The sequence below is a fragment of the Paramisgurnus dabryanus genome, chromosome 4 (assembly GCF_030506205.2).
Source record: "Paramisgurnus dabryanus chromosome 4, PD_genome_1.1, whole genome shotgun sequence".
Lineage (NCBI taxonomy): Eukaryota > Metazoa > Chordata > Actinopteri > Cypriniformes > Cobitidae > Paramisgurnus > Paramisgurnus dabryanus.
Genome location: NC_133340.1, coordinates 5,968,346 through 5,987,297, shown reverse-complemented (window position 1 = coordinate 5,987,297; position 18,952 = coordinate 5,968,346). Strand labels below are relative to the sequence as shown.

At 37.7% G+C, this 18,952-nt stretch overlaps 1 protein-coding gene and 1 pseudogene across 1 annotated transcript in view; one reads left to right on the top strand and one right to left on the bottom strand.

Annotated features, from left to right (window-relative positions):
* Positions 1-18,952, bottom strand: part of ctnna2 (catenin (cadherin-associated protein), alpha 2) — a 565,129-nt gene that overhangs the window by 41,604 nt on the left and 504,573 nt on the right. The gene's annotated exons all lie outside the window — the stretch shown is intronic.
* On the top strand, positions 6,380-6,496 carry LOC135746837 (5S ribosomal RNA; annotated as a pseudogene).

Below are 18,952 nucleotides of genomic sequence, written 5' to 3'. Positions count from 1 at the left end.
GATGACAGACCCAGAGCTGCATGAGATACAAAGTTATTAAACGGCATCCTATTTAAATTACATTTTAGAGAAAACCTATTAGCGGCTGATGTTTCAAGTAGTAGAAAGTTTTCTGTCCACAAGGATGATTTTAATAATGCATTAAATTATCACCTTTCCTAATACAGCGGTCGTTACCATATTGAAACAATTTACAGAACAATTATTTTTCAATTAACTTTTTATATAGGATGGAAATGAGAGGCGAGAAGCAGAGAAGTTATAGTTTAAAGATAAAAATGTAATTAGAGTTAATACATTTACATTACAAACTGGCTTTATTAGTTTGTATTTTTTACTCTTTATAGTTTATCTATGCCATCCCAAACTTTATTTCTTCTGAAGCAAAACAATACTGATTTGATTGCAAAGATTAATTGTTCACGTTTCCTTGGCAACACGTAGATCAGTGCAGTAAGTTCAAATATGGTGACGCATTGATAACGTCAAATTGCATTGCATAATCCGTGTTCCATGATTAAGCGCCATATGTGACCCTGGACCATAATACCATTGTAAGTCGCACTGGTACATTTGAAGAGTTTGGTTTCAAAATGCGATAAACGCCATTTTGTTTTTAAGTTAGTTACCAGGTCAGTGTTAAAAAGTAAATTCTTTATTATATGCAAAATATGATATCCGCCATGTTATTCTGTCATCTTTTCTCCTTTTTCCCAAAATGCGATTAACGCCAGTCCTCCTTCTCTGCAGAATGCAATAAATCCGCTCAACAAATCACAGCGCACCATTACACATATTGTAACAACAACAATGGCGTGCGGAATACACACGGAATCCTAGTTTTCCTCATCTATTTTGTACTTCGTGATCAACAAACAATCAAAACCAAATAATACTTTTGATGGCATTGATAAGCCTGTGGTGGTTTTCTGTGGCGGAAAAGAAACGTAAATCGAATAATTTACATGAGATGCACAGGCGGAAAAATGCCGGCTGTTGCTTGTTCTCACACGACAGCATCAAGCTTTTGTCATGCTGTCACATTGAACCAGGGGATCTTATGAAAATCGAGCAGGACCAAAACATTTAACAGCTGATCGCTGTCAAAAAAGTTTAGCAACGAAGTACAAAGGATTACATCACAAATGACAGTGTTCTTAACTCTTTCACTGCCATTGACGAGATAACTCGTCAATTAAGAGAAAACGCTTCCCTGCCAATGACGAGAATTTCCGCAATACCGCTATTATCCACCAAGGGGCGCACTTCCACAACTTATTCAACCCGGAAGTAGCGCCTCACGTGAAAGAGAAAGAACTCTGTGTATGTTTTAGAGATCGCTCTGCATCTGATCTCTATGAAAAGTCCTTTACAAAAATTGAATTATCTCAGCTTTTTGCTCAAAGATGGGTGTTTTTGAAGAAACCTACCCATATTTGAGAGGTGATAAAAAGAGAACTAATGAAGGTAGGATGAAACTTTTTTTTTTTTTTTGAAAGCATGGGGTCTGTTCTTTCATTTGAAATATTGTTTGTTTATATATTTAAAGAAGAACATTTTCTGGAAGGCATTAAACTTTTGTGAAAATCATGAAAAATGCTGGCGCTGGCTGGCAACTTAAAAAAAAAAAAAAAAAACGCTAGTGGGGAAAGAGTTAATATGACAATGTTTTGATTAATGCAATTAATGTTTATTTTTTATCAGTGTAAAAATGAATGGCAAAGATGAATGCACATTTATATATTGATTCAATAGATGTATTTTGAAAAAAAAAATCATGGATTTATTGCATTTTGCAGAAAAAAATTAGTTTTTATAATAAATATTTGAAAATCTAATTATGCATTAGAATTTTTATATTTTATAACCTAAAGATGCTATGTGAAAGTTTGTTAACAGAAAATAGTGGTTTTCATCTTGTCACTTTCTTGTTATAGAAAACACATTTTTACTGAAATTATTTAAAATGGTTTTATTGCATTTTGGAACCAAACTCTTCATTTGTAAGAGATACATACATTGCATATGTCAAAATTATAGATTTTTCTTTTATGTCTAAAAATCCTTAGTATATTATGTAAATATTATCTTCCATGAAGATATGTAGTAAAAGTTTTGATTTTTGTAAATGGATTCAGCAAAACCGTGAACAAAATTGGCAATAAACTCACCTAAAAACTACTCGTCAGCCGGTCTTTGTGGCATTCCCATTTTAAGGTTGTTTTATTCAGATCATAAGGTCATTACAGCAGTTAGCAAGTAGAATGCGTTAAAACAAATCTTTTCATTAGTAATATGCGTTGCTTAAAGCGTTTTTGGAATCAACTCAAGATTTACCTAAAGAGATTCCCATGTCTTTATAAGTAAAATAGCAGATTGGGCTGGATGAGCAGGCAGGGGTCCTTATGTACACCAGAGTGACAGCTAGGACTCACAGCATTTGCCGGGGAATAATATCCTTTCATGTTGTTGGGTGGAGGCCGCTGCTTGCTCTGGTCCTCACTAGCCTTTCATGGTGTGAACAAACAGGCAAAGCAGCACCTACTGGCCAGCATCCAGAACCGGCCGATGCGTCTGCACTTAATTCTCAGAGCTGGAGTTCAGCCAAGACACGGTGTCCAGCCAAAAATACTAATTGCAATTATCTAAAGAACCCCTCCTCATTGGTGGGTCCTTTTATTTTGTCAAAGAGAAGGTCCCTGCTAGATTGCCAAGGATGTCAAAATAATATTCATAGGTTTCATGCTGGGTGGAGAAAAGGGTGTGCGTTTGTGTCCTTGCATGTTAGGATATTTTTGAGAAATAGAAAGAGAGTGCAGTTTAGCTTTGTTGTCTCTGTGAACAACCATCATTTGTTTTCTAGTAAGACCTTTTTCAAAGAATTATAGATTTTTTTGAACATTGTAATTTCGACTTCAATAGAGAATATCAGTGCACTTCTTGTCTTTACACAAAGAGTTCTTAAAAAAGCTAAAATATACATGCTACACTGCAACACAGGTGTTTTTTTATTTATTTAACGACAAGACGTATGCATGCCACACAGTAAAGACTACCATTTCATTCAGTGAACTACATATAATGTAATAACTACATAATATATACCCCAGCTGTCACTGGGGTTGTGCCCTTTTAAGAGGTACAGCTTTGGACCTAAATAGTTCATATTAGTCTCTAAGAGGTACATATAGGTAACTCAACAGTACATATTAGTAACTAATGATACATTTCAGGACCTTTTTAAAGGGTATTGCCCCAGCAGCAACTTTTTTCAACAGTGTAGGTAATATATTGTACTTTTGAACACATGTACTATTGTACATTTGAACACACTGCTATACTATATTGTACCGAGCCCCTAAGGTGACATTGAGGTAAAAAAAATCAAAAGTTTAGTTTCGCGTGCTCACGTGTGAAAGTTTCGCGTGCTCACGTGTGAAACTTTCGCGTGCTCACGTGTGAAACTTTCGCGTGCTCAGGTGTGAAACTTTCGCGTGCTCACGTGTGAAAGTTTCGCGTGCTCACGTGTGAAACTTTCGCGTGCTCACGTGTGAAACTTTCGCGTGCTCACGTGTGAAACTTTCGCGTGCTCACGTGTGAAACTTTCGCGTGCTCACGTGTGAAACTCTCGCGTGCTCACGTGTGAAACTTTTGCGTGCTCACGTGAAGCTATCGCGTGCTCACGTGAAACTATCGCGTGCTCATGTGAAACTATTGCGTTTAGTTTCGCGTGCTCACGTGAAACTATTGCGTTTAGTTTCGCGTGCTCACGTGAAACTATTGCGTTTAGTTTCGCGTGCTCATGTGAAACTTTCGCGTGCGCACACAAAACTAAACGTGATAGTTTCACGTGCGCACCCGATAAGTTTCATGTGCGCACGCGAAGGTTTCACGTGAGCACGCAAAACTAAACTTTATTTAATTTTTGCCCCATGTCCCCTTAGGGGCTCTGTAATATTGTGCATATATTTGAAGATAAATAAAAAAAATTACATTGGCAGTGTTTTTATAGGGCGTACACACCAATCGCTAATCCAACGATTTGCCCAAGTAGATTACATAAAAGTCCATGCAAAAACACAAATAGATACGAACTTGCGCAAGGGCGAATTACTCAAAAATATACTCAAGCGAAAAATTGTCATGACATAAAGTTAAATCTCGCAAGCAATCTAGAGCGAGGAACACAATGCTTCGCATTTGGTGTGTACGCAGCACTAGTGAGTTCCCAGTCCATTCTCATGAAATGTATATAAATAGCACGCAGTTGAAAAGTCATGGTATACATACGCCAAGTTTCAATTTGGCGTTCATATGATACGGCAGTCCTTCCTGTTAACTTATACGGTACATCTCATCTTTTGGTGTCTAATTTTTTTCTGGGTTTTTTACCATTGTCGCTTGGGTTTGGGGTTAGAGCAAGTTTTTGTTAAATAAAATTACATCCTAACCTAAACCCCAATTCTAATCCCAACTCCAAGCGACAATGGTTTAAAAACGAATAAAAAAAAAACGACACGAAAAGATACGCCGTATAAGTGTACAGGAAGGACTGGCGTATCATATGCATGCAAAATTGCCATTTGGCGTATGTATTACTCTACTTTTTAACTGTGTGCTATATATAAGCATTTCATGAAAATGGGTTTGAGTTCCCTAAGCAAGCAGCATTGTAATTCATCCTAAACCTGCTATCCTAAGACTCCTTTATGGCTCGCATTTTAAGGCAGTACTGCATGTACGCTTTAATAAAAAGGCAATCCCACAATGCACTGCGATGAGCTATACAGACTGTGTAGCTAATGGAGGCGAATCTATCAGAAGTTTATTTCAGAAGAGCACGAGTAAAAAGAAGGGCACAAGAAGGTGTTAGCCTGACTGCTCCCACCTATTCCCTAAATGCAGCCCGGTCAGAGTGTAAATAAATCAGTCTGTCAGCACATACGAAGCAGAACGACCCAATTGGGCGAAGGGGATGGGGATACTAGCCAGGTCGCTAAGCTTGGCCATGCAAGATCTAGCAAACAAACATCAACAGGAATGTCCCAGATGTTTGAGACCTGATGACCCCTGACATGTCTACGGGGAAAGTTGTTGAAACCTAGACATGTTTCAGTCTGAAAATGGCTGGGTTGTTTTTGACCAATAATGGGTAAATATTGGACATAGTACACTGCTGGGTTAAAATTGACCAAATGGTGGGTTATTATACCCCATGGTTGCATAAAAATAACCCAACATTAGGTCATCTTTAACCCAGAATGTGTTCTGTCCAATATTTACCCCTTATGGTAAATGATCAGTCCTCATTCCTAGGAATTTCCATAAACAGCAGCAAATAAGAAAAACATTTTCCCATAATAAATGAAGCAAATCCAAAGCCCTCATCCACTGTGTTGTAGATTAAAATGTACCAGAAGGAATTTGGCTGAGAAATGTCCTAATAACATAGCACAACTTCTCATTTGACATCTGGCAGAGGTGAATTAATCTCTCTCGCTCTCTTACATCGACACTTCAGCCCGGCGTAGAGAAGCGTAATAGAGTCAAGCTGGTGGGCATGTCACAGTCGTAGACAACTGAACCCAACTGAACCCTTCGATTGAGCTTTATTAGTAGAATCTACCTGTCCATAGCTTTCCCCCAGAGCGATTAAAGTATGCTACACTAAATGAAACTCTTCTCCCCTTCCTTTCTTCTTCTACCCATCCAGCTGTCAAGTTCTCTTTTGGAAGACCTAAAAATCCCCATTAGATGTTGAAGGCTCCAAGCTGGCTTAGTGAAATGTTAACTGTCACTAAAGTCGCTCTACGAGGCCTGATCTGATCTATGGGGTTGTCATAAATAGACATCATGTGGAGATAATGAGATCCGGCATGAAGGTCAATATGAAAAACAGTCCCGGGTAAGTTGGCCCCCTTAGCCTTGGTGAAAATGAAAGTTTCTCTGCACGCATGGGTACATTTCTGCAAAATGTAAGTTAATAGGCTCAGAGGAGCCATTTAAAGCTACTCGTGAGCTAAAAGGAGATTAATGGAATAAGCCAATAATAGTCTAGCGCTAACCTTGATATTTCTCCATAGAAACAATGTGAATCAAATGTACTGTACTTCTCTAAAACCATGTTAAGTGAAACTCACTTATATAGAGTTTTTTTAAACAATGTTGGATTGTTTTAGAGCAGCTTAACTTGAAAAACACATAAAACAGGAACATGATTATACTGTATATAATTTGCTATAATTAACTATTATTGTAATTATTTCTATTGTTGTTGTTAATGTTGTTAGCATCTTTACTGCATTGCAATTAACAATTTCCCTTATAGACGAATTTTCTACAGAGATGTCATGTGAGTTATGGATAATGCTAACTAATAGCCAGCAGCCATATCACCCTGTAGCCCAAGACAGCTTGCCCACTGAAGCTAAGCAGGGCTGAGCCTGGTTAGTACTTGCATGGGAGACCACCTGGGAAAACCAGGTTGCTGCTGGTAGAGGTGTTAGTGAGACCAGCAGGGGGTGCTCACCCTGTGGTCTGTGTGGGTCCTAATGCCCCAGTATAGTGAAGGGGACACTATACTGTCAAAAAGCACCGTCCTTCGGATGAGACGTTAAACCGAGGTCCTGACTCTCTGTGGTCATTAAAAATCCCAGGATGTCCTTCGAAAAAGAGTAGGGGTGTGCCCCGGCATCCTGGCCAAACTTGCCCATTGGCCTACTAATCATCCCTCATACTAATTGGCTATATCACTCGGTCTCCTCTCCACTAATAAGCTGGTGTGTGGTGGGCGTTCTGGCGCAATATGGCTGCCATCGCATCATCCAGGTGGATGCTGCACATTGGTGGTGGTTGAGGAGATTCCCCCATTCATATGTAAAGCGCTTTGAGCACTGGAAAAGCGCTATATAAATGTAACTAATTAATTAATTAACTAATTAATTGCCAAATAGCTATTTAGGCATTGATGTTCCAGTATTTCACAATCCCAACAATTCTTGATGCACGGTCAGGAAAAAACATGGTCCCAAGCTGTCACCGGGGCACTACCCTTTAAAAATGTCCTGATACTGTACCATTTAGGTACAAATATATATGAATTTGGTACCAGTATGCACTTAAAAAAAAAAATTTCAAGCACTTCTTAGAAATGACATTAAAATTGTGTTCAATTAATTTAAAATACCTCATTAACTCTTTCCCCGCCATTGACGAGATATCTCGTCAATTAAGAGAAAATGCTTCCCCGCCAATGCCGAGATTTTCTGTCTTTCCGCAATACCGCTATTATCCACCAGGTGGTGCCCTTCCGCAACTTTTTAAATCCGGAAGTATTGCCCTATGGCAAGCGTCTGCATGTCCGTGTCTGTTTTAAAGATCGCTCTGAATGGGATCTCTATGAAAAGTCCGTCACAATGCATGCAACTGCTTTTGGAGAGTAATTTTTTAATTAAGTGTTATTTTATGCATTTTTAGGTAAAGAGAAAGACTTAATAGTGTTTAATGTCTGTTTATCTTATTGATTTAGAAGCGTTTGTGTTTTATTTTTTCAAATTGGTTACCATGGTGCAGAAGAGTGGCGCTTGTGGTTAGGTTGTGTATGTGACCTGTTTGGAGATCAGTCTCTTCTCACATGCTCATCCAAAGTATCATATGTTATTATTATTAGCATGCTAACATGTGCTTGTGCTAATAAGTAAGATATAAAAACATTGTATATAAAATAACAGAATTGAGTTATTCAAGCTACACTACATTGAGTTATTGAAACTATGCTAAATCGAGTTATTCAGACTACACTAAATTGAGTTGAGGCAACTAATTGAGTATTGCCATTTACTTTAAATTGAGTTGGATTAACTCAATATATATTTATTGTGTAAAGCAGTTTTTATTAGTTAGGGGTAAACATTCACATTGGATGGAAATCTTGCCCACAATTTTATTGAGTTAATCCAATGAATATTTTTTTTTACCTTTAAGGTACTAATGTGAACTTGTTAGGTCCAAATGTTTACTTTTTGAAAGCGTACCACCGCAGTGACAGGTATGGACCATTTTTTATTCATGTCTGACAGTGTGGATAAGCGTGAAAGTAAAATGCTTTGCAAACAATCCTCAGACTTTTATATTTTTTATGAAAACTGATAGGTGAAAGTTTTACAGCAGCTGAATTAACTGAATTAACAAGTTTTAGGTAACAGGCACTAGAATCTTTAGAATATTTTTTTTTTAGGTTGAGCTAAATTTGGCACGTGTTTAAGCCTTATAAAATGAGAATATTGAGAAAAAAGGCATCTTTTTATCATGGGAAAACTTTTCCCCTTTTTAATTTCATTGGCCTATTTCTAAAGTTACTAAAACTTTTTTTAACAAATAAATGTAATACAATATATATTTTTTTTAAACTTTGACTATGTTCGAGTATGTTTTAGGCAAGATACTTTTATTTTTAATTGAGTTAACACCCTAGACTGTGCTCCTGTTGGAGTCATGGCAGGGAAAAAATAAGATATAATTTTATTAAAAGTTATTTTTACATTCCTGCCCTTTAAAGGTCTAAACAGAATTAAAGTAACTTGCTCCTCCAACACTCTGCTGATGTTAGCTGGAAATGCTCAGACAGAAAAACCAACAGCACCAAATACAGCAGTCCAGTGATAAGCTTATAAACCTTGGGTGCAGCAGCAACTATCAAAATAGACTTTAGACACCCCAAGGAACATTGAGGCACACGCGTCGTACCAGCTTGAGTCCTATTTGTCTCCAGAGCCTGTAATCTTAATCATGCGAGTCACAGCACTTGCTTAAGAAGTCAGCGAACGTCCACACCACTTTGCTCTACTAAGTCGCTGTTCCAAGGAGCTTATTGCCTGGGAAACCTGCAGTTTGGAGTGTGGCGTAATTAAGTGCCTCACAATCATCCAGTTGATAAACAAAACCTCAACTGAGGCAAATAAAGAAGAACCAACCAAATGAAAAGAGAAAGCCTGTCGAAGGCCTTGTTGATTACTTTTCTTCTTATTACCAAACGACGGCGCAGCGCCTGCCATTGTCGGCGTACGGCTTTAACCAAGCCAATGTCATTTACTACTTCCATGATTAAGAGGGGTAAATGATGCTTTAAGACAGGTAAGGCCAAAAAAGTCTTGGAAGAGAGTAGCATTCTTTACTTTTAAAAGGCAATGCATTTTTATATCTTAACACAATTTTAAGACTAAATCTGTGTTTGATGCAGTACGTCAGTTAATATGAAAAAAAAAACATAGCCATAGTACATCATCAAATTAATATTCATGATGATAAGGTATAATGGTAAGGTTTCATTTTGATCATTTCCCCCTCACCATTTTCTGATTTTTTATTAAATAAAAAATTTTCGGTATCTCAAACTTTGTAAAATGACAGAAAGGGTACTGTATGCATTACCTTATGTTCGAAACCTTTCTTATAAACAATTTTTAGTTGTTGGGATACGGGTAATTAATTTTAATTTTGGTTTTCATAAATACAACCACAATCATGGGCCTTTTATTAAAATTTTAACAAGTATAAACAGTAAACATGTTATCACATCATCCAGTGAACCACATGTGGTCTTTATGGCTTAATGAAAAGTTTGTAGATTTCTCTCAAAAACTGATAAATAGCCTCATTAATGTATTGGTTTTTTTTTTTACAGAAGTGTCTGGAGGTAAAAATATATTTTTATAGCAGTTCACATTTATTTGCCATAATTAAAAAAATGCAATATAGTATTATTTTTAATACATAGAATTATGAAAAAACTGAGGTTTGTGTTGGTTTGCTGTGAGGTTTGCTGTAGAGCTGAAGATCTTTGCCCGAACCCGACGGGACCCGTCGGGACCCGACGGGCTCGGGCTTCATTTCTAACATTTTACACGGGCTCGGGGCGGGCTCGGGCTTCCGCTCCGGCTTTGTGAGGTAAATGAGCGGTCAAGTTCAAATCAGTAGCGCAGGATCGCGCTGAATTCATTTACAGTGGATTTAATGATTTTCCTCATCAAAAACATGTAGCATAATCTTGGTGAGTAGGTTTTTCAATGTATAACTAAATATGAATCGAGTCTTACATAATTTAGACAGAGGATATAGACTAATGTTGGCAGTAATGGAGAGAAGTGCCGACGCAAATCCCGCGGAGCCTGCCTCTTAATTTCGTTATTGCCAAATACCCATCTTAATTCAGAATGTATTATCTTAATTTAATTCGTTAAGAAATAATAATTTTATTGGCATATTTATAGTGTATTGCATAAGCCTATTTAGAATGAGATGTTACAATGTTACAGATTACTTATTTCTTTGTTTCAACTTCCAAGTGGCGTGTAGATTATTAGTCATGAATAAATAATGTTAAAACCTGTGTAAATTTCTCATTCTTGACAAAAGCTGTGTGTGTGCGCACATTTAAATAATGTCGGGCTGTAAACGGGTTCGGGCTTTTAAAAAGCTGTCAATCTAAATGTACGTTCGGGTTTGGGCTGCATTCTGTCGGGCTCCGGACATTTCGGGCCCAACTTTTAAGGCCCGATTACAGCTCTAGTTTGCTGCATATTCTTATCACAAATGAATAAATTACAGTTACCGCATTATTATCACTGCTAAAAGGTTTTGAAATATGAAAACTACATTCTTAGACTTTTCCAATATAGTTTGTCGTGATAGAACAACATTTACATGAAAAATATTGAAGTAAACTTCGGTGTCCCGCTCACAGGACAGCGCCAGTTAACGTGTTAAACATTTTTTGTTTTTATAGGGATAGTTCAAAAAATGAACATGCTGTCATAATTTACTCCCCCCTCATGCTGTTGTAAACCTGTATGAGTTTCTTTATTCTGTCAAACAGAAATGAGGATATTTTGACAAATTATGTTTAGCAAACAGTTGACTGTACATATTGACTTCCATAGTATTTGCTTTTCCTTTTTTTGGAAGTCAATGGGTAAAGTTAACTGTGTGCTTACCATCATTTATCAAAATATCTTCTTATGTGTTGAACATAATCAAGAAACTCATACAGATTTACAACAACGTGAGGGTGAGTAAATTATGACAGCATTTTCTTTTTTTAGGATATCCATTCCTTTAACTCTTTCCCCGCAATTGACGAGTTAAGAGAAAACGCTTCCCTGCCAATAGAGACAGATCGCAGTTATGCTAATTTGAAAACCATGCCCACCACTGACTTTGCATGGCGAGAGGCCGCCTCCTTGTCTTTTCTGGCTTATAACAAAATCAGAATAATGCCTAAAAGCTGCTGTGTGACAAGATGTACAACTAACAAGCCAAAAAACCCCAGAAATACGTTTTTATAAGCTGTCGAGCCATAAAACTAAGCCTTTTAAGGAGAAAAAAGTTCTACCAATAGTAGTATTATGAAAAGTTGCCTGTTTTCTACTTTTGTGTCTTTAAACGCTCGTTTTTTGGGGGTCGACAGCTTATAAAAACTTATTTCTTGTTTTTTTGGCTTGTTAGCTGTACACCCTGTCACACAACAGCTTTTAGGCATTATTCAGTTTTTTTTTGTTATGAGCCAGAAATGACAAGGAGGCAGCGTCTCGCAATACAAAGTCAATGGAGACGGATGAATTGTTTTTACCCCGGTGGGTGTGGTTTTCAGGTTATGACGCCTTGCGCTCTGTCTCTATGACGATTATTTCCAGCTTTCTGCAATACCGTTACTTATAAAACCCAGACGTATCGCATAACAGCTGTATGTCAGTGTATGTTTTGATCTGATCTCTATCGAAAGTTCTTCGCAAAAATGGAATTATCAGCTTTTTGCTCAAAATTTTGTGTTTTTGAAGAAACCTACCCATATTTGAGAGGTGATAAAAAGAGAACTTATGAAGGAAGGATGAAACGGGGTCTGTTCTTTCATTTGATATATTGTATGTTTATATATTTGAAACTTACATTACACTATATGTTAAACTTTTGTAAAAATTATGAAAAATGTTGGCGCTGGCTGGCAACTTTTTTTTAAAAGTGCTGGCGGGAAAAGAGTTAAATGTATAGTTCTCAAATGTTAGTTTTTCTAGGTAAAGTTGTTTTACTGTACATGTTCAAATTCTTTTCAGAATTATAATTAAATTATAATTTTAATACCACTATCAAATAAACAAAGAATTAGCCTGACACAGGAAGCGCATTAAAACTTATCTGGCAAATAGACAATGATTGGTTGTACCACCTGACATTTTTGAATGGGGATACAAAAAGTATATTGATAAAAATAATTACTGAAATGCTGTTCAATAAACAAAACTTTTAAACACATTGTTCCTGACTCAAAAATATGATGGTAAGATAAAAAAAAAAAAAATGTTTTTAGGAGCTTGTTTTTTCATTGACCCTCCTGCATTGAAAATTCAAAAACTCAGCAAAACAGTGCTTGTAAAACATCTATTGACCGCTGCAATAAATCCCTGTTGCTGTTTACCTTTCTCTCTCTGTGCACATTTGCATTTTGTTCAGTTGCATCAGGACTGATTTGAGGTAGATTAGATATTGATTGCTATTCTTGTGTGTTTTCAAACCAGAATCTTCCTGCTTTAGTTTGTTTGTTCTTGTTTACTAGAACATTTACTGAAAACAAAAACAAAAACAAGGCGGTTGTGTGTGTGTGTGTGTGTGTGTATAGGCAAGATATGATAAACTAAGGGCTATTACTGACAGTGGACATCTTGAAAACAAACCGTTGTCAAAAACCATTTGTTCCCTATTAAAGTTTTTCCAGAGGTGGGTCGAGTCCATGTGTCGCAGAAACTCAAGATAACATAAAACAATTCCAGAAAAATGCTTCAAGGTTTAAATGAGCTATGTTTCATTGAGAACATCCAGAGCTGTGAAATTTAATTTAGTTGCAATGCTGTGTGATTTTAGCTTTATTAATAAGTTTAACAACTGACAACCGACCACCAGGAATAAAAAGGCAAAGCCCAGAGCGCTGCTCGGATTGGCATATAAACCCTAATAAACTCTAAATTATTTTGATGAATTCTAAATATGATTTATTGGCCGGGCCAGGGAGAGGTTCTGTCTGGGTAGCGGCGGTTATGGTTGAGATGGGTGCCTGGAGAGTCATTTCCAGCATATAAAACTTTACTGACTTCACTGTGGGACATGGGAAGGTAATTGAAAGCAATATAAACAATCCATAAAACGGAGTGGACATGCTTGAATTTGTACAAGTGGAGGGCCAAGGGGAAGGGTGGTGACTCTATTCACCGAGGGCACCGGTGGACGCGCCATCCAATTGGATTAGAGGTTACTTTACGCTGATGTATTCAGGGTTGGAGCATTGAGTAGGATGGATGCCCAAGAGAGTGATAGAGAGGCATGGACCAGGTGGTTCATTGCCACCCAGCTGTGGTGAAACTCAGGGAGAAGATGCCCTACCAAAGTCCCGGTTAAATCGGTGCACAACAGATCTCGGCTCAGCGTGAAGAGCGACTCCCTGTTTCTGCCCGGGGCTGTTCGAGTTTGTTACGCCTTCAAATCAGAGGTCAGCTCTTACGGACTCGTGTGCCTGATTGATGTAGCTCTCACATCCGTCTTGGAATCCGACATGCCTTTAAATCTGAGTAGATAATAGGCCTTCACCATAAAAAGCTCAAGAAACTTGGAAGGAACTGCGTGCGTTCCCAACTTCCCTAAAGTATAAGCAGTCAGCTTTCACTGAACTATCGATCTCTCCTCGTGAGTGTGCAAGCCAAGCAGTTGTGCTTGGCAGCGAAGCCCAATTATGAAAATGGAGCCAAGTTTGTTCTTTGTAATTTCTCTGTATATTTAGAAATACTCAGGGGCCACCGTTTTGAGAGAAACAACGCATGTAGATGTATTCAAACCGAGCGATCGAAACGCTCAATTCAAGCCGTGTGTGACAGACAGGAGGTGAGGGCGAGATAGAGATGGTCTCTATAGATATACTGCATTTTAGACTCAGGTGGGTGAAAGTTCTCGGTTGAGGATTTGAGGGATAAGAGTGCTGAAGCAGAAAGATCTGCTGTATTTTTTCTCCTTGGGTAAATTGTGGGAGTTGCAGGTTTTGGATAGCTTCTTTTCAACCTGAGAGCAAAAAACGAGCAAAGACTGAGTTCCTGCCAATCATCTGCTGGCTGGGTCTCAACAGCTCTGTCTGGAAAGACTGAGCGAATGTGTGTGTGTGTGTGTGTGTGTGTGTGTGTGTGTGTGTGTGTGTGTGTGTGTGTGTGTGTGTGTGTGTGTGTGTGTGTGTTTGTGGGTTGCCAGTGTAAAAAAAGGCAATTACTGATCTTCTCACCTGCTGCAGGCTTTGGAGGCTCATGTTATTCACACACTGTTCCAGCTTCTCAGCACTAACTCACTTGGCATCACTACAATGCTCCAGTTTCAAGGGCTAATGTTCATGGAACGAGCCGATGAAATGATTAAACTTATATTACCTGCTGCTTTCTTGAAGGCACAATGATGCCCGTCAAGTCAACTCTGTATATCCTTTAACCGGTTTTCTCTTTCCGTTTATTCTGCATAACTGCAGAAACTACATTCAGAAGCTGTAAAACACTAGCATAACCTGCACTATGGTGTCCAAACAAAGTTATAGAAAATATAGGCTGGGAATTTACAGAACAGGCTGAAAACACCTTTATAGAGACTGTGGAAGAGAAATCTACAAAACTGCCCCGATTCCGAGCTGTGTTTGGGTTATGATTAGCTATCTTCAAAAGAAGTAGTGTTTTTGGTGTGTAGACATACACGAGCAAGCTAAAACTGGGGAGCTGACACGGTACAAGCATTAAACAAGAAAAAATTAGATACATTCAGATGTATGCAGCAATAATATGCAATTGTGTGGTTGCCATTACAACAACTTACTGCACTTACTGCTGCCCTCTGTTGTTTTGGAGGTTTCATTGTTGAATGTGAATACTGTATTTTGTTTAGAAATGATCATGCAAATGTAGTTTACATCAAATTTTAAAGGAGACATATTATTATTATATTATTATGAGACATATATTATGAGATTTAAGATGTAGAATCAATCTTTGCTGTCTCCAGAGTGCGTTTGTGAAGTTTTTAGCTCAAAATATCCTATAGATTATTTTATTAAAGCATGTTAGGTAGGTGCAAACAAAAATGTGCCATTTTGAGTGTGTTCTTTTAAAGTGCACTTATTTCATTGCTAAAAAACAATGTTATTTTGTGTATTTGGTATAATACAATGTGTTTGCGTGGTTTATGGTTCAAAAACACATTATTTTCCACATAGCATACATTTTTGTAGCTCCAGATAGCCATGTCTTCTTGAAACACACTGATTTTGTACAAAGCTCTTTGATCTGAAAGCGCTGTGTCCCTGATTGGGCCGCTAATCTGTACGTTGTGATTGGCCTGAATACCTCTGACGTCAGCCGGAAATGTGACGCTCCTTACCATGTTTGAAAGATTCGCTCGGAATGCAATGCTAACAGGAGTTAAGTTAACTTACAGGCTGTGAGTCAAAGCCGGAGAAATTATGATAATGTCGATCTTGTCCACGTCAACAGGCCCAGGAAGTTAAGTGTTACCCACCAAACGCGCCTGAAAACGCCAGATGGACACCAACTATAGGCGCTTGCCAACGTTTTATCAGCTAAGCGCTTTGGTTGCTATGGTATTTCTGTTTTGTTTATCAGTCGTTAAACGATGCGCCGGATGGCTGTTGTGATATTTTTTCATCCACCCATCCTCCACTGTGATTGGACGGGCAAGTTAAAAGTGACATTGATGAGCTGAGCGTTTTTCAACTCTGGCACTGAGTGTGGGAAAAAACAGAAAACCCGCCAGCTGCTGACGTTCTTGAAAAGCGCAGCGCTTCCATTAGAAACATTTGAAATGTCGGCGTAAACGCTTTGGAGTACACGCCCCCCTAGGCTTATTGGCATAGGCGTGACATAGGCATAGCTGATAACTCTAATGTATTGATTATTTCAAGACTATTACAGCCAATTTGAGGGTGTCACTCATGATGATCTACTGTACAGACACTAGAAACCATGGCTTTACTTGATGAATGAACATGGATGATCATTTGTAACCTGGGAGCAGTACTTTATTTTCTCAATGCTTTCTTGCAAACTGATTCATAACATAATCGACTCCCCAATGAGTTCACCGTTTTGATTTAAAATCTAGAACTCAATCAACATTGTTTGATTGTCACTGGTTGTAGTAAAATCAACGAACTTGAACCATTTGCGGAATTTTAATATGCATTCAGTTTATTTTTATATTAAGTGCGCAACATTTCGCATTTAAGGACATTTTTCTAAGGGGCACATTAAGTCAAAGGGTTTTAAATCAGAGCAGACTGTCCAGATTGTGTTAGGAAATTGCTAATGTTACACGTCAACGGATGTACTTAACATTCACACGTTGTCCATTAGGAGGTAGTGTGAACAAGGGGGCGGGTGAGAGAAAAACGAAAGGCCAGGGAGCGAGCAATCGAAAGCTGGAGGGAGGACAATCGCATGATTACATGTTGAACGTAGTTGCCATGGATCTAAATGTTCTTAAAGCCTCATTTTCTGGAATGTGTATGAAAATGTAATGGCATTAATTAGGATGTTCTGACATTCATTTGCGCACTTCTCTTGTTCTGCCTGTTTGGACAGGTACATACAAAACAAGCCCAAATGACTTCAGAGAGCCATATATCAGCACCTTCTGGAGGCATCATGTCCTCTAATTAGTCTGTTGGGTGGACGGTGTTAACATTTGCCCTGGGTTGCTACATAAAAGATGCTTGTGCAAAATTGATTGTGCATCCAATTAATTCTCATTGTGGATTTAATTGAACTTGCTGGACTTCTAGATGAAAATGGAGACTTTGACCATGAACTCCATAATCGTTGGTTTGTTCTTGTACCTAAACTCTTAAAAATAAAGATCCCAGACAGACAGACAGATAGATAGATGACTAAACATTTTGGTTTGTGTGGTGGATGGCAGCTTTTTTCATGTTATAAACTATGTCCCCTCATATATTGATTAGATCCTGTAGATGATGTACGGTAGCAGATTGCAGATCATTTATATACAGTCTCATACCTCATAACACTCCAGCTTACTGGAAAGTAATAAGATGATTCCTGTTATGTGTAGTTTTTATACAAATGGTGTGACTCATAAATATTCCTGTCTGACTTTCTCTCTTCTCCTCTCTCTCTCTCTCTCTCTCTCTCTCTCTCTCTCTCTCTCTCTCTCTCTCTCTCTCTCTCTCTCTCTCTCTCTCTCTCTCTCTCTCTCTCTCTCTCTCTCTCTCATTTTAATTTAATATTATTTATATAGCAAAATAATTATCTATATATGTTACATCATATCACTAATAGAATTTGAAATCAAAGTGGCCACTCTTTTGTAACTATTGTAATTCTGGTAGACTGAATACAGTACATATGTCATTTGAAGCACTTTGATTATACTTTTAAAGTGATTGTTTTTCTTTTTTTATAAGCTTAAAAGCCTTAGTGCCCATTCAATGTAAACGCATGGAAAGAAAAACAGTACAATTCTGTTTGAGAAAGAAACACATACATGTGAATGACATGATGGTGCTTTAAATAGTTATCATCACAATAATCATATTTGTTTGAATGACTAATTTAAAGCTAAAGTGTGTACACTAAAATTGCCAAAATAACACTTTCCCTATTTTTAGGAACAAGCTTCTAACTCTTTCCCCGCCATTGACGGGTTAACTCGTCAATTAAGAGAAAGCACTTCCTTGCCAATGACGAGTATATTTCCGTTTTTATTTACCAGGTGGCGCTCTTGTCCAACTTATAAAACCCGGACGTATTCCCGAAGGGCAAAAAGTTCAAACTCTGTGTATGTTTTGATCATGGCTCTGAATGTGATCTTTATTAAAAGTCCTTTACAAAAATAGAATTATTTCAGCTTTTTGCTAAATTTTTTTTTTTTTTTTTTTGAAGAGACCTATCCGTATTTGAGAGGTGATAAAAAGAGAACAAATGAAGATTTGGCTGAAAAGGTTTTTTTTTTGTAAAGCAGAGTGTTTGTCCTTTCATTTGATATTTTGTATGTTTAAATGAAGAGTTTGTTTCCGAAACGCGATAAACTCAATTTTTAAATAAAATTAGTTGTATTGGTCATTATTAAAAAGTAAATTCTTCATTTTACACAAAATCTGATATTTGGCATCATCTTTTCTCCCTTTTTTTCCCCAAAATGCGACACAAGCCACTCCTCCTTCTCTGCAAAATGCAATAAATCCGCTCGACAAATCAGAGCGCACCATTCATCACATTGTAATTAACAACAGCGGCGCTTTGAATACACATGGTTTTCCTCATCTACTTTCTACTTCGTGATCAACAAACAAACAAAAACAAAATACTACTTTTGATGTCATTGATAAACCTGTGGTGGTTTCCTGTGGTGGGGAAGAAAGGTGAGCCATCAAAATCAAACAATTTACGTGAGAGGCACTCGGGAGATGGAAAAATGCTGGCTGTTGCTTGTTCTCCCGACAGTATCAAGCTTCTGTCATGCTAACACATTGACCCCAGGTGATCTTATGAAAAACTTTCCATTATTTTACCCAAACAAAAATCGAGCGGGACCAAAACATTTTACAGCTGATCATGGTCAAAAAAGTTCAGCGACGACATCCCAAGTATAACAGCAGCAATGACAGTAATCTTAATATGACAAAGTAAGTGTTGCGATTAATGCCATTAATGTTTATTTTTTTAATCACTGTATACCACTAGTCAACTAAATGAATATAACATGGCAAAGATGAATGCACATTTATATATTGATTCAATGGATTCATTGCATTTTGCGGAAAAAAAAAAATATTTTTTTCATCTTGTGACTTTGTCGGTATAGAAAACAATTTTTTTCATCTTGTCACTTTGTCGGTATAGAAAAC